We start from the raw sequence: 17,148 nt of genomic DNA, 5'->3' as shown, positions 1-17,148 counted from the left end.
AGAGGCCGGCATTCCTCAACTGTATAAAACCAAAGAAAGGCAAAGTGAGATGCGGAGGGTTTGAACACATGCCACAGCTACAATGAACTTTGAAAAATTGATTAACTGAAAAGTTTCTCAGCTTTCACAATAAATACGCTTCAGCTGCGCGGTTTTTACCTGTAGCCCCTGGGTACAAACTTTGTCTTTTGAGGGGGGGGTTTCTTTTGAAAATCCCTTCACAGTTCACCAGCTATAGTCTTTTGACAGGCCTCAGAACAGGTAGCCTCGAGCTCTTGGAGACTTAAGGGCGGGTCTTCTTTGCACCCATAAGAGGAGCTGCTATGGGGAGGGTGGCCCTCGGCAAAAGCATACCACAACAGCTGAACTGGTTTGTCTGCTGACTTTTCTTTCTTATAAGGATCAGTAACACCTGCTGTGGCTCCGTTAGTCGAGAGGGAAGGCAGAATTTGTGTTGTCGCAGGGAGACAGGAAAGGGAAGGATGGCAGCAACCACTGATCAGCCTATGGGGAGTCTGCCCAGTGGACTGGGAATATGCACAACGGCCCCGGATATCTTTTATCTCCCTGAACTGGTGAGTGCATCTTATAAAGGGTACCATCAACTGTAGATGAAGTATTTTTATGAGTATGCTAACAAGGGGTTTTGTTGCATTATCCTTAACGAAATTATGCTGGCTGAAAAAGATGATTCTGAACTCGAAAACATTACTACCATATAAGCAAGGGCCAGTTTCAATAACAAACGATGGTATATTTATCTGTCATGGCAACAGTGTAACATTGTAAAAGCTGGTGCTTTGTTTTTGAAATTGATATCCAGATGTATTTACTAGATTATAATAATATAACATGATATATATAACTATAACTATATATACACTACCGTTCAAAAGTTTGGGATCACCCAAACAATTTCGTGTTTTCCATGAAAAGTCACACTTATTCACCACCATATGTTGTGAAATGAATAGAAAATAGAGTCAAGACATTGACAAGGTTAGAAATAATGATTTGTATTTGAAATAAGATTTTTTTTACATCAAACTTTGCTTTCGTCAAAGAATCCTCCATTTGCAGCAATTACAGCATTGCAGACCTTTGGCATTCTAGCTGTTAATTTGTTGAGGTAATCTGGAGAAATTGCACCCCACGCTTCCAGAAGCAGCTCCCACAAGTTGGATTGGTTGGATGGGCACTTCTTTGAGCAGATTGAGTTTCTGGAGCATCACATTTGTGGGGTCAATTAAACGCTCAAAATGGCCAGAAAAAGAGAACTTTCATCTGAAACTCGACAGTCTATTCTTGTTCTTAGAAATGAAGGCTATTCCATGCAAGAAATTGCTAAGAAATTGAAGATTTCCTACACCGGTGTGTACTACTCCCTTCAGAGGACAGCACAAACAGGCTCTAACAGGTACTATTTAATGAAGATGCCAGTTGGGGACCTGTGAGGCGTCTGTTTCTCAAACTAGAGACTCTAATGTACTTATCTTCTTGCTCAGTTGTGCAACGCGGCCTCCCACTTCTTTTTCTACTCTGGTTAGAGCCTGTTTGTGCTGTCCTCTGAAGGGGGTAGTACACACCGGTGTAGGAAATCTTCAATTTCTTAGCAATTTCTTGCATGGAATAGCCTTCATTTCTAAGAACAAGAATAGACTGTCGAGTTTCAGATGAAAGTTCTCTTTTTCTGGCCATTTTGAGCGTTTAATTGACCCCACAAATGTGATGCTCCAGAAACTCAATCTGCTCAAAGAAGTGCCCATCCAACCAATCCAACTTGTGGGAGCTGCTTCTGGAAGCGTGGGGTGCAATTTCTCCAGATTACCTCAACAAATTAACAGCTAGAATGCCAAAGGTCTGCAATGCTGTAATTGCTGCAAATGGAGGATTCTTTGACGAAAGCAAAGTTTGATGTAAAAAAAATCTTATTTCAAATACAAATCATTATTTCTAACCTTGTCAATGTCTTGACTCTATTTTCTATTCATTTCACAACATATGGTGGTGAATAAGTGTGACTTTTCATGGAAAACACAAAATTGTTTGGGTGATCCCAAACTTTTGAACGGTAGTGTATATATATATACATATACATATATATATAATATAACTAACCATGGGACCTTTAAATAAAGAAAGTCCCCTGAAAATTACAAAATTTTTACAGGATGTAATTTTTTTGGGATATGAATGGATGGATGATGATCAGTTGATAAAGCGAAGGCAACATTTTTATTTTCGAAATGAACCCTTTGAGTCTTAACAGGAAATCTGCTGCCGCTCATACAAACCTATATTTGAAACCTAAGTAGAAAACAAAAATGTCATAACTTGCTCAAAGTTTGTGACATTGTGTTTCTCACAGGAATGCAAGTCATGTTGGCACATGATAAAGATTTTCACTTTGGAGTAAACTCGAATTTTGTCTTTTTGACTTATTTCGCTGTTGCTCGGTGTTCCCCAAATGAATTATGGGAACTCGTGAAATGAAGATACCTGCTCCAGAGAGAAAGACCTCAATGGCAGCTCATATTTCACTCAAACTGTGTCTGGGCTGCTAGTCAAAAGAAAAACGAGGCCAAGGCTTCTTCTGAATGAAAAAAGGGACAAAAAAATAGGCCCTGCTCACATATCTGCTGCTTCATATAATCACAGAAAAGCTTCTTTCTGCATCTCCACGGCTTCTTTTGCTCTTTTTTGTAAACCATCAAGTCAATGGGTTTCGCTAAACCTTTTTTTTTCTTTTTTTTGGTCAGGTTCTCACACTGACACAATATGACACGTTTGTTCTGGGGGGCTGAACAGTGAAAACAACGTCTTCTATTGTTGGTCTCTGGTGAAATGCCTTGCTCAAGGGGCACATGGACAGAAGCTTTACAGGACTTTACTTTCCAAGTACACACAGACTGGAGGTTCCTCCTGGTCTATTTCTGGTCACAAACCAAATTCAAATCTTGTTTGAAATAGGGCCTGTGACTGACCCTGACGAAGACATTTTCTTTAGTCTTCACCCTCCTCCTACAAGGGAGGTCAGTACAGTCCTTCTGGACTCCTCTGTCTTCCTGATGTTGAGCATCCCATCACATCCACCCCACCCTGCCTTCTATCTGCACACTTGTTTCACTAACAATACAAACTGCAACAAAACTCGTGCATTATAAGCAGCACATATTTCTTTACTTTCAACCTTATGTTCTTGCTTCAATAGTTATTACATTTTTACTTACATATTTATATCTAGATTTTGATATCTAACTTTATACTTGATTTAAAGGCGTGACTCTTGTGTGTACTTAAGATCACTTGTGGTCAGCACCGGGCTGTGGAAAGTTTGCAAATAACTATTTGTGTTCATTTGGATCAGAGGTACAAAGGCGGGTTTTTCCATACAGGCTAACACAACAAGCGAGAAAATGTTTGGAGAGCATGTCCTACAGTGTCCTAAACACCACAAATGTGCTGCTCAGAGTCGGCTAAAACAAAACACCCAGTTAATGAATGAGCTGGTCTCGCATGATGAATTTCACCTGGTAATGAAAGAGCTGGTGAAAGACTCAGTGAGATAACCGTCCATTATCTGGTAAATCAGTCCTGAAGGTGCTGCTCTGCTGCTTTGCTCTTTGAAGCATTTTGTGATTTTAATTGTATTCTGGTTTTGTATGTTGTGTTCATTCAACCAGTCTCTGTCTGAAAAGAAATTATTAATCTCATTAAGACAGCCTGCCAAGATAAGGTTTATGGTTGAATAAAAAAAAATCATAATGTTATCAGTGACCCATGTCTGGTTTTGATGTCATATATCACTTTGTTACCAAACAGGAAACCCACCTTTATTGTGTTTTACCCAATAACAGTGATGACCTATCCAGCCCTATCTCTCCCAGTACAAATAGTGGTACTGTCAGCTGACGTAACAGACAGGCGTGACTGTATCGCTGCCTTTCTTCCATTTATTGTGACAAACAGATGAGATTTTCATGTGAAATTCTTCGTTAAGGTGTGTGATTAGCATGTGGGTTACTGCACCTTCTCAAAACACTTCCTTCCTCTTACACTCCAGCTTTCACCATGAATGGCTGTTTCTCTGCTGCTAATATACAGACAGCAACACCTAGAAAGACAGATAGATAGATAGATAGATAGATAGATAGATAGATAGATAGATAGTTTAGTTTCTTTAGTTACACATATATTTTTAAAAAAGATAAAATATATAATTTGAAAGAAAATGTGAAGGAGAATTGCCTAAAAACCCTCCGGGGGCTTGAAAAGTGGCATTATGCAGGCAGCATACTACAGGAAACAATTACAGCAATGCGGTATGCACAATTTGTATGTAACTATCAATAATTCCAGATATAGCAAAAGAAGAAGACACAATTCAGCACAGCACACGACAACAATGCATTCCATACATACCCATGTTACACAAATACAATGAATCAGTCATAGTCACACACACAGCACACTGGTACTGATTTTCAAGAATAAGGGCAATGTGTAGAACTGTAGCAACTACAGAGGTATAAGGTTGATCAGCCACAGCATGAAGATATGGGAAAGAGTAATAGAAGCTAGGTTAAGAGGAGAGGTGATGATTAGCGAGCAGCAATATGGTTCCATGCCATGAAAGAGCACTACACATGTGATGTTTGCTTTGAGAATGTTGATGGAGAAGTATAGAGAAGGCCAGAAGGAGTTACATTTAGAGAAAGCATATGACAGGGTGCCAAGAGAGGAGGTGTGGTATTGTATGAGTTGCAGAGAAGCATGTAGGAGTGGTGCAGGATATGTATGAGGGCAGTGTGACAGTGGTGAGGTGTGCGGTTGGAATGACAGATGGGCTCAAGGTGGAGGTGGGATTACATCAAGGATTGACTCTGAGCCCTTTTTTGTTTGCAATGGTGATAGACAGGACATGCAGGTGGCTTTTGTGACAGAGGAAGATGCCGAGGACAGGAAGAAATGGAAATGGATGATCAGCTGTGGCGACCCCTAATGGGAGCAGCCGAAAGTAGTAGTAGTAGTAGTTGTTTGTGGCTCTCTCAGTGTACTAAATGTAGAATAACAACACTACAGCACAACAATCTTCAGATATACACACAAGGATCGATTATATACAGGTGAAATAAGAAGTGATAACGTGCAGTGGACTGTACATGTTCCATGGTATTCCTCTGCATTCACACGGTCACTCCTGCAAACTGTAAAAAGCTAACTTTACTGAAATATGTGCAGTATTTTAGCCAGCTCTGCAAAAGGTCAACGTGTTTTAACCAAAACCAATTTATCCTTCTCTATGGACAGAGCATTTATTGTTATTGTTGTTCCATTTTGCAACAGGTTGAATATTTTTGCTGTATTTAGTTATTTGGGGGAAGGGTGTCTCCCTTTGAGTAGCAGAAACCAGCAGAATCCCCACCAGCACAAAGAACATTATCTACTGGAACAAGTTGGGGTTTTTTTTTGACTCAGCCTTGAAAACTTATGTGAATATTATCCATCCATCCATTATCCAAGCCGCTTATCCGAATTCGGGTCACGGGGATGCTGGAGCCTGTCCCAGCAGTCATTGGGCAGCAGGTGGGGAGACACCCTTGAGAGGCCGCCAGTCTATTTAATGTTTTTATTATAGCTCATAAACTGCCAAAAAAAAGAAGGTAGGATCCTTTCATTTATTCATTGTGCATGTAGAGAAAAGGCAGCGAGCATCATATCAAAGCTTCTTTTTATAAAAGGACAATTCGCATTTGTTGCACACAGCAGACGTCCACCCCACTCCTGATGTTGTTTTGCTCAGGATTCGTAAATTATGTTGGTGGCTTTATTACTTGTGGATGAGAAAACCAGCCAATGCCGCACTGCGTTCAACTCCTTTTGAGGCTTTCAGTCATTTCCGAAACAAACTGAAAACGTTGACCCGATGGTGAGATGTGTATCGTTTCATGGTCAGTAGAAGTGCTAGTATTGCTGCAGTATTCCACATAGACATGTTATTACAGATTGTACCTTTAAGGATGTTTCTCCAACAAGCTAAGCAAGCTCACATCCTTGCTATAGAAAGAAGACTGACAATTACGGGGGAAAAAAAGTTAATGTTCAATTTAGTAAATTTGTTGATTTACAGTTATGTACAATGCGTAGTTACACTGATCAGCCAAAACATTAAAACCACTGACAGGTTAGTGAATAACATTGATTATCTCGTTACAATGGCACCTGTCAAGGGGTGGGATATATTGGGCAGCAAGTGAACAGTCAGTTCTTGAAGTTGATGTGTTGGAAGCAGGAAAAATGGGCAAGCATACGGATCTGAGTGACTTTGACAAGGGCCAAATTGTGATGGCTAGACGACTGGGTCAGAGCATCTCCAAAACGGCAGGTCTATACGGTGCCCAAGGCTCATTGATGCACGTGAGAAGCAAAGGCTAGCCTGTCTGGTCTGATCTCGCAGAAGGTCTACTGTAACTCAAATTGCTGAAGCAGTTAATTCTGGCTATGATAGACAGGTGTCAGAACACAGTTCATCACAGCTTGCTGTGTCTGAGGCTGTGTAGCTGCAGACCAGTCAGAGTGCCCATGATGACCCCTGTCCACCACCAAAAGCACCTACAATGAGCATGTAAGCATCAGAACTGGACCATGGAGCAGTGGAAGAAGGTGGCCTGATCTGATGAATTACACTTTATTTCAGATCATTTGCACCGCCGGGTGCGTGTGCATTGTTTACCTGGGGAAGAGATAGCACCAGGATGCACTATGGGAAGAAGACAAACCAGTGGAAGCAATATGATGCTAGTGCAGTGACCAGGACACATACCCACATCCCACCCACAGACATGGCCAACTGTGTCTGTAGGGACGCCCGACCAAGCCGGAGGTAACACGGGGATTCAAACCAGAGAGCCCCATGTTGGTAGGCAACGGAATAGACCGTCACACCACCTGGACACCCTCATGCTAGCCATTTTGCGCCAGAACGCTCACCACACATCAGCTGGAGGTGGAGAGGGAGGAATCATTGAGCGAATTACATGGGAGATGATTAGGTGGCCATAAGCAGAGAGCCAGGTTGGGAATTTTGCCAGAACACCAGGGCACCCCTACTCTTTACTTTAAGTGCCATGGGATCTTTAATGACCACAGTGAGTCAGGACCTCTGTTTAACGTCTCATCCAAAGGGCAGCGTCTCCTACAGACAGTGTCCCCATCACTGCACTAGGCATTGGGACTTTTTTGTTGTTTTAGTAGGACCAGAGGGAAAACTGCCCCCTACTGGCCATCAACACTATTTCCAGCAGCAACTTATTTTCCCAGGTCTCCCATCCAAGTGCTAGCCATGCCCACGCCTGCTTAGCTTCTGTCATGCAGCATAACCACAGTATATGTATACCAGCAACTTCTGTTTTTTTTTTTTTTTTTGCAGTCTATCACTTCAAGGCCTGGAAATGTAATAACCCTGTACCTGTTGAAGTGGCTACCAGTGAGTCATGTGGCTGCACTGAGATCAAGAAGAAAAACAATCACATAAACTACATTGTGAACTTTGGTGGCGCTAACAATGTCAGTAGCGATACAGGTACAGCCTACTTACTAGAACTGATGCAGCTTGGCTGTAATGGTGTTGCTGTAGCTAGCCTTTACTTACTGGCAATTATTAAATACTCTTCTCTTTGTATCTAAAAATGGTGAGGTGCGAATGTTCAAGAGGAACAGGATTGATTTTGATTGATTTGAAATAACATCCAGCAGATGTTATTTTGACCTTTGTACGCCATACTTATTGGTTGCTTATAATCTAAAAACTTCTCCTGGATTGCCACCTTGCTGGGATGGAGAAGCTTGTGTTGCTGTAACTTTTACAGCCTGGCATCTGGCAGAAATGGATTCAGCACAAAAAAATACTATAGGAACAACCAAAAAAACACTTTTACCCCAAAATGCCTACAGGGTTCCAGAATTCTGAAGTTACAGCCCTGACTATGTGTACCAATGATCCCAAGAGCTATGCCATCCAGAGCTTGGCTCCTGGTAGGGTCACCCAAGGTGGATAGGTCAAGGGGGAATTTCCAGATGAAGTGCGACCCAACAAAGACCTCAATGGCGGAACTGGCGGAATAAAACAATGCCAGTGAAGGCGGATGAAGGCTGAAACAGAGGGTGGTCCCCAATCGTCTTGGTTGTCCATGCCATTGGACTCTGGCCATCTCCTGCCAAGGACCATGTGGTGGCTGCAGGTGCATCAGTCAATCCACGTAAAAAGCTGTCATGCACATGCGTCCTCCCATTATGCAGCTCCAGGATCAGCCTCTACGCCCACCTGCAGACCCAGAGGGAGGACGTCCATACTTGACCCCGAGTGACCGCCGATGATGATGATGAATCTAGAAATTAAGCAATACTCTGCTTTTGCATAAATAAGGCTATCTGGTTAAGAGTCAGCAAAGTGCCTGAAACTCAACAGGCTTCATGAGAAGAAAAAAGCAAATGGAGTGATTATTAATATTTTGGTGCTGAGTTTAGATAGTTGTAGGATGATAAGTATTGCATATAAGATTAACTTTAGCTTGAAATAACAGGGAAAAATACAGGAAATAAATAAATCAGAAATATTGCAAAGGAAGTAATGGTGATGAGATTTGAGATATGACTAAGCCTGAGTGAGAGCAAAGTCTCTGAGATTAAAACATATACGTCTATCTATCTATCTATCTATCTATCTATCTATCTATCTATCTATCTATCTATCTATCTATCTATCTATCTATCTATCTATCTATCTATCTTGTTTCCTGGTAGTCTATCCTAGTGTCGAACTATATCTACATATATTTCTATCTAGCTGTCTGTCTGAGTCTGTCTTTCTTTCTGTTCATCTGTCTGTCTGTCTGCCAGTGGACAAACAGCATGTTTACCTGTCTGTCATTCTGTTAGCATGAAGTCTTCTTCACTGAGGTCCTCAGACCGGTGGTCATCTCTGAGTGAGTCTTCTGTCTGTTCAATAGGTATTTGGAGGCTTGGTGTGGATCCTGGTGGCGTCGACCACGTGGATCCACCGAACCCTCTGGGATGGGTAATGTTCGTTTCGGTCTTCTGCTTCATCATGACTTTTCTCTGGATGGTCATCTTCACTGCCGGAGGGCACAAGAACAGCTCCGGATGGCGGCTGCGGTAAGGAATGAGAGAGAGAGAGAGAGAGAGAGAGAGAGAGAGAGAGAGAGAGAGAGAGAGAGAGAGAGAGAGAGAGAGAGAGAGAGAGAGAGAGAGAGAGAGAGAGAGAGAGGAGAGAGAGAGAGAGAGAGAGAGAGAGAGAGAGGAGAGAGAGAGAGAGAGAGGAGAGAGAGAGAGAGAGAGAGGAGGAGAGAGAGAGAGAGGAGAGAGAGAGAGAGAGAGGAGAGAGAGAGAGAGAGAGAGAGAGAGAGAGAGAGAGAGAGAGAGAGAGAGAGAGAGAGAGAGAGAGAGAGAGAGAGAGAGTGTGTGTGTGTGTGTGTGTGTGTGTGTGTGTCTTTGTGCACTCATGTGGAGTGGAGTTAATAAGCATTGGAGGAGTGTTTAGGGTTAATGATTATTCTGAGGTGGACTTTTTATAGACAGGTATAAAAGGACCTTAGACAGGAGAAGCCTAGTTCTGTCATTTAAAGTGGGGGGGGGGCTTTGACTTTTAAAATAACTTTTATTTACATCACAGTAAAAAAAAAATACTCCATCCCCATCATGTCAACATTAATTAAACTGGTAAGCTAGAAAAACAAACGCTCATACATCATTACTCAATCAAAATACACACACACGTGACCATAATGAATTAAAATTGGAGAACAAGTGACCCATCTTCACTTAGTGAACATAAAACATGTCTTAATCCCCACAAAGCCCTGAAAGAGTCCAGATTACTGGTCAGGGTGTAGAAAGCATGTTCTATCCTCAGATGAGCCGCCACCAAACCCTTCATACTCTGCACCACAGCCCTGACCTTGCATCTGATTCTTCCTGGTCTTCCAGATCGCTAGCTTAGCAGTTCTGAACAGAAAATTGACTAGGACCAGAAGCAGCCTTTTTCTTGTCATGTATTTGAGCCCAAAAACAAACATGGGGATGGAGAAATACTCACTCAAAGCTTAAACCCATTCCTGCAGTACTCTAAATAAGCCCACTAATCTAGGACAAGAGACCACAATGCTCTAATGTTTCCCTCCGAGTGCAGAAAGGACAGTCATCCCCAGTGCTTGGATCTAGGTGAGCCCTGTGTCTGTTCATAGCTATTACTCCATGTACAATCCTCCACTGGAGGTCAGCCATCCGTTTCTCAACACAGGACCCTCCACCTGCCTTTAGGGGTACTGTCTGAAGCAAAAACCTCAGTCCACCTCGACTCCCTGACTTCAGCCAGAGAGCGAAGGTTGAGTACCTTCACACAGCTGTAGTAAAGCTGCTTCTTCCCACAAGAGCTGAAACTACCCAGCACTGGTGTACTCAGGGAAAGAAGCAGCCCGTTCCCCCCTCGCCATGCCCCAAATGCAGGACTGATGATCAGGGAGAGAAAAACGTACTCATTGTCATCATCCCATTGGTCAGATAGAGCATGATTTTCGGCAAACACCCTCAGTGGCCCAGGCAGGGACTCCCAGACTTCCTCCACAACCCTCTTCAGCACTCTGGAGGACCTGATGGTGATGATGCCACCAAGTGCTTCCAAGGATGTTCTTGTAAGATGGCCCAGTAATGCCAGCCTCGACAAACTTGATCTGTACCATCGCAGAGGAGAAGTGGTATTCATAAGGAGGTCATTGTGAAACATCGGCACCTCAAAAAGCCACATTCCTGGTCTAGGATCCGGGGTTCATGTGATCTCCAGCACCTGCCAGGCTTCAACCACCGAGTTGTAAAAAGATGTGAATCCAGTTAGGTCAGCTGCCGATGATCTCAGTAAAAAAATCTGTTTATCCAACCCAAGCCGGCCAGCTTTCCGAAGAAGCAGCCGAGCAGGAGCCAATCAGCAGTGACCACAGCCATACAGCAGCCTCTGCGCCGTCTGTAGTCTGAAGGCCGCAGTTCTGGACCAAATGTCTGTAAGTCCTTGTCCTCCCTCTGCCATAGGGAGATACAGGGCCGATGCTCTCAGCCAGTGCTGACTAGACCAGGAAAACTTCACCAGGACCTTCTGCATCTCTTCTGCAAGGCCTGGCAGTGGCACCGAAACAACGAGTCTGTGCCAGAGAGACAAGGTGACCACGTTATTAACTATCAGAGCTCTTCCCCTGTAGGACAGCTGGGGTAGCCTCCAATTCCATTTAGACAACCTGGCTTCCACCTTCTTCAGCACTCCCTCCCAGTTCTGACTCTTTCCCCCCACCTAAGATTCCCAGGAAGACTAGGAGTACTCCCCAAGTCCCACTGACCCACCAAACAAGCCTCACTTTTTCCCCAGTTGACTTTGGCTGAAGAAGCCTTTTCATTTAAGGCCAGGCTTTCTTTCAATTCCTGGACATCTCCCTCTCCCTGGACAAACACATTAACATCATCAGCGTATATTGATACAACAACCGAAGGGCGTTGAGCTAGCTCTGGCAGAGAGAGACCCCTCAGCCTGCTCCTCAACCTACATAGGAGAGGCTCAATGGCAATGCTGTAGAGCTGGCCTGAGATGGGGCAGCCCTGCCTAATCCCTCTCCTAACTGGCACAGGACAGCTCAACCCTCCCCTCACCTTCATTATACAACACACACCACTATACAGCTGTATCCAGGACAGGAACCCCTCCCCAACACCAAAGGCCTGCAAAGTAGAGAAAAGAAAATTGTGATCTACACGGTCAAAAGCCTTCTCTCGGTCAATAGACAAAATACCAATATTTATATCATACAGCTTACATACATCAAACACATCTCTCATTAAAAACAAATTATCTATCATAGACCTGCCTGGAACACAATAGAATTGATTGATCTGCACCAATCAACGGTTCAATAAACAATTTCAGTCTGTTAGATACAACTTTGGAGAGGATTTTATAGTCTGCACACAAAAGAGCTACTGGTCTCCAGTTTTCCAAAAGGGCTAAATCTCCCCTCTTAGGCAGCAGAGAGAGAACTGCACACCTGCAAGAAGCTGGAAGTGTCCCTTTTTTAAAGCACTCTTTAAAAATGTGCAGAAGATCCTGTCCCAAAACACTCCAGAAGTGTTTAAAAAAGTCAGATGGTAAGCTGTCTATTCCAGGAGCCTTGCCCAATGCCATCTGGGACACTGCAGCAGTCCGTTCATCTAGAGTTATGTCCATGCTCAATGTATGCTGTTATTCTGGACTTAGCTGGGGAAGGCCCTGTAAAAGCTCTGCAGCAGAGTCCACATCACAGCCCTCTGCCCTGAACAAGTCTGTGTCGAAGTCCACTGCATATTTCCTCATCTCATCGGAATCCGTGGTCACCTTTCCATCAGGGAGACTAAGACACACCATTTGTTTGGGTTTTTTTTTTAACCACTGACTTCTCTAAATTAAAGAAGAAAGCAGTTGGTGCATCCATGGCTTGGAGTCTGGTGAAGCGTGCCCCGACTAAAGCTCCTTTAGCTCGCTCTCGCAGAAAGGAGTTCAGCTGCTGTCTTTTACAGTGTAAGAGATTATTATCCTACTGATCAAGCTGTGAAGTGGAAACATCTTCCAGGTCTCTTATCTCTTCTTCTAATTCCTGTACAGCCCTCTTAATGTTGGCTGTGGAATTATACGTGTATTCCTGGCAAAAAACCCTGATTTGGGCCTTTCCTACCACTCAACATTGAGTTAGAGAAAGAAATTTGTCTTTCTTAGATCGCCAACAATCTCAAAACAATTTAAAATTTTCACAAAAATCGTGATCATGTAGTAATTTAACATTAAAATGCCCCCCAAAAAAAGATCAGCTCCTTTAAAACTACATTATGATCTGTAAAAGCAACCGGATGGATCTTACAATTAACAGCTCGAGCTGTAAAGTAGCTAGACATGTAAAACCGGTCCAATCTACCTGCACTAACTCTGCCATCTGACATTTTGACCCAAGTGGACTGTTTGACTGAAGGGTGTTTCATCCTCCACACATCAACCAAATCAGATTTCTTTAAGACATGGGATGACTGAGGGTGTGGCTCCTCTCCAGTCCTATCTAAAGTAAAGTCGGTGCAGCAATTCCAGTCTCCACCCAATACAATACACCCTCCCGGATTAATGCCACTCAATTTGTCTTGCAACATCTTAAAAAGCCCTTCACGCTCAGAGCCATTGTTTGGTGCATAAACATTAATAAAATTAAACTTCAACTCCTCTATTTCCGCCGTTACCATAAAGACCTCGCCCTTCACAATCTCCATGCTGGACAAGATGTTTGCATTTAAGGCAGAAGAAAATAAAATGGCAACTCATGCACTAAAATTTGTCCCATGGATAAGGATATGCTGACCTGCCTGCAATAAGCCCCAGTCTATTTCATTCATGCCATCACTATGTGTTTCTTGTAGAAAAACCACATCCAGTCCTTTCTGTATGATTACTTCTGTTATTAAGGCTCTTTTCTGTGCATCTCTACCCCCATTCACATTTAACGAAGCCACCTTGAAACCCCGCATAGGAGAAGAAGAAAGACAGACCAGTAAGAAACTAAACAGAAAAAGACAGCTGAGAAGAAACATCAAGTGTTGTATGATCATGGTACATCTAAACTGAGAGTTTCATTTTCTTTACCATTGTTTGTCATAGGCACTTTCAAATCTTTCCTTAGACCAGTGACATGTTTCTTGAGATGAAAACGTTTCTTGCTATCCAGTACATCCAACCCAACATCTTGCCGCAGTGTAGTAACTGACCGAATGAATGTCGGCGTCAGGAAAATAATCCATGACACTTGGCAATTTGCCATAAATCTCATCTAGAAAACTGTTAATCTCCTCCAGTGAGTATAAATTTACACTCTGCAGAGTCACTGTCCGCTACAGAAACATTATCAGATTCAGCTTCATGCTCCATACCAGTCACATTGTCGCACCAACCAGCAGGCTTCATCACCTGCTCCTCTGCCCCACTGTTCATTTCAACCTGCAGCATCTCTGCCCCCTGTGCTGAAACCTGCTCCGACCTCCCCATGTCGTCTTCCCTCTGCACTGTCCTGACCACAGGGTCAGGACAAATTATTAAATTATTTTATTTGTGTGTGTGTGTGTGCGTGTGTGTGTGTTTTCTCCTGTCTTCAGGACTTTGTCTACCATGGGCTGGCAGCATTTTTTTACCTTAGTGCAGCGGTGGATCTGGCATATATCACCTTCCTCAGAAAAGCACTGCAGCCCTTTAGGTTCTACCAGATTGACATTGCAGCTGTGGTAAGGACATACAAAACACACTGGGAGGTCTGGCAACCTGAGACTACACCCTGTCACTGAGAGGACAGCAACAGCAAGATCAGATAGATAGATAGCTAGATAGATAGCTAGATAGATAGCTAGATAGCTAGATAGATAGATAGATAGATAGATAGATAGATAGATAGATAGATAGATAGATAGATAGATAGACACAAAAGTTACATTTAAAGCTCAAATTGGAAAATAAAACAACGTAAACGTGTTTTAAGTCATTCTTTAAAAATGATACTCATTTAGCTGGTGTCTTATAGAATACAGCAATTTTATTTTTTTAAATCAGATTATGAATTGATTCTCAGGTTTAACGTGTGAACGAATTCCTCAGGGGTTTGTCTACTATCATTGTGTACTTTTTTGGGGGGCGGAGGGGGGGAATCCCCCCCCTTTTCTCCCCAATTATACTTGGCCAATTACCCTATTTTCCGAGCTGTCCCGGTCGCTGCTCCACCCCCTCTGCGGATCCGGGGAGGGCTGCAGACTACCACATGTCTCCTCCAAAACATGTGGAGTCACCAGCCGCTTCTTTTCACCTGACAGTGAGGAGTTTCGCCAGGGGGGCGTAGCGCGTGGGAGGATCACGCCCCCTGCCCCCCCCCCCCCGAACAGGCGCCCGACCGACCAGAGGAGGCGCTAGTGCAGCGACCAGGACACATACCCACACATCTGGCTTCCCACCCGTGTCTGTAGGGACGCCTGACCAAGCCGGAGACAACACGGAGATTCGAACTGGCGATCCCCATGTTGGTAGGCAACAGAACAGCTACCCGGACGCTACCCAGGCACCCCAACATTGTGTACTTTTCTTCTCTCTTTTTGCTGTTTATGTTAAGTTCTTGTGAATGTCTTGAAAAGGCTCAGTAAAAGGTTAATAATAAGAATAAGTATAATGCATACTGCTGCGATAGGCTCCAGCATCCCCGCGACCCTGAGAGCAGGATAAGCGGTTTGGATAATGGATGGATGGATGGATAATGCATACTGGGTGCCATCATGTGTATTCAGGTTTACCTACACCGGCAGATTTGACAGATCAACACACCTTCAGCCAGAGGGAGGACTTATAAGTGAATACAGCTGCTGTGTTATTGAGTTGTCGTGGAAACCTGCAGACACCAAACACCATGGCACATGGCTGAAACCCACCTGCACAGATGATATGCATGTACACTGTGTGAACATAGTTTAGGATGAGAAGTCCTCATTTAAAATCTTAACCCTTGATTGCTATGTCTTTTAGGTATTTGCATATGTCGCCACTCTCTTCTACTTCATCCACGTCATTCTCTCTTCTATCCGATGGAAAAACTTCTGAGGACCGACACAAACGGAAAGCTGTGTGGCACCAAACAAGATATTCTCCGTGTGTGTGTGTAAGTGCATGTGTGTAAGTGTATGTGTACAAGTGTGTTTGTATGGGTGAAAATATCTCTACTGGTGACATCATGCTGGTCAGACTTTACATCCACAGAATAATGGACGCTGGCTCAACATCATGATCGCTCTCCGATGATAGCCGGCGGCCCCGCCGCCCCAATCACAGAACAAACATGTCCTCTAGAACAACTTATATAGGGTTACCCAAACACACCTCGGACATGCAATACTACATACACAGCAGATGCTCATACATCTGTATTTGGGAAATGTGCCATACACAAAGGGATGCTGAGAGGCCAGCAAGGCTTCTCAACGTCATGATACATGTGACGTGATTAATATTGTTTACCCTCAAAAAAGGACAAAAAAGTGTCAGCTGAGGTTAACGTCACACATCTGCGTATGCTCTGCACAGTGTTGACAACGAAAATAGCTGAGAAAATGCCAATTTCATCAGTAGATTTCGTGATTGTATGTTTATGCATCACAGCTCTGAAACCATTTCTTATACTTTTGCTCATTAAAATCTATCAATTCTGACCCGTGTTATAACAAAATAAACCAGATCATGCAAGATTTATAGTTCCTGGATGTGATAGCATCCATCTTTTCATGTGCCTGCCATATTCCGCTACAGAAAACATTACCAGTGACCTCTAAACTGTGTCTGAGCTGTAATCACCACCTAATGTCCAAATTATACAGAATCAATCAATACCTCATCAGTAGGTAGCCTCAAAAAAATTGCCCGTGAAATTATTAGTGCTTAAAAGACAGTGGCATTTGTTTTATTAAGGTATGACAACCTGAGCTGAGATTGACATAGTTTGCTGTTTTTATACTTTCTAGAAATAATGCATTAAAATGACTATTTCATCATATGCTGCATCCTTCCTGGGTTTTTTTTCTACATTTTCTCCCTAGAAAATACTCGTATCAGTTGAAAGAGTGATCTTTACTCCACCGGGGGGAATGGTTTAGTCAATGGCCCCACTTAACCTTTCTGAGATAAGAGAAATGCTTACGTCATCACTGGGTTTACTTCAGCAGGGTGAAATGCTCCACAAACTACAGACTCCTGCAGGTAGACGTCGTTAGCAGCCAGAAGCCCGTTCATGATCAACGCTTGTAAATGAAACTTCATCTCTTGTTCGTGTATCCATAGGTAAATATTTGCCACCATATTAAGTTGATGAGCAGGATGGGCGTCCTGGAGCCAGAATATACAAACAGTTTACAAGCTGCTGCTGAAACTCTTCTTCAGAACTGCTGCGAACCCATATGACGTCTCGGTAACTTCATATGCTAATTAAAATCCATAGTTCGCCATGAATTCACTTCAGTTTACTTTATAAGCTCAGCAGGTTTCTGGTTGGTTTATCT

General features: G+C 43.2%; 1 pseudogene; it reads left to right on the top strand.

Annotated features, from left to right (window-relative positions):
- The first annotated feature begins 482 nt into the window (after positions 1–482).
- On the top strand, positions 483–16,582 carry LOC130123098 (myelin and lymphocyte protein-like; annotated as a pseudogene).
- Positions 16,583–17,148: the final 566 nt, after the last annotated feature.

This window comes from Lampris incognitus, chromosome 13 (assembly GCF_029633865.1).
Source record: "Lampris incognitus isolate fLamInc1 chromosome 13, fLamInc1.hap2, whole genome shotgun sequence".
In the NCBI taxonomy this organism is placed as follows: Eukaryota; Metazoa; Chordata; class Actinopteri; order Lampriformes; family Lampridae; genus Lampris; species Lampris incognitus.
This window is presented reverse-complemented; position numbering and strand designations above follow the sequence as displayed.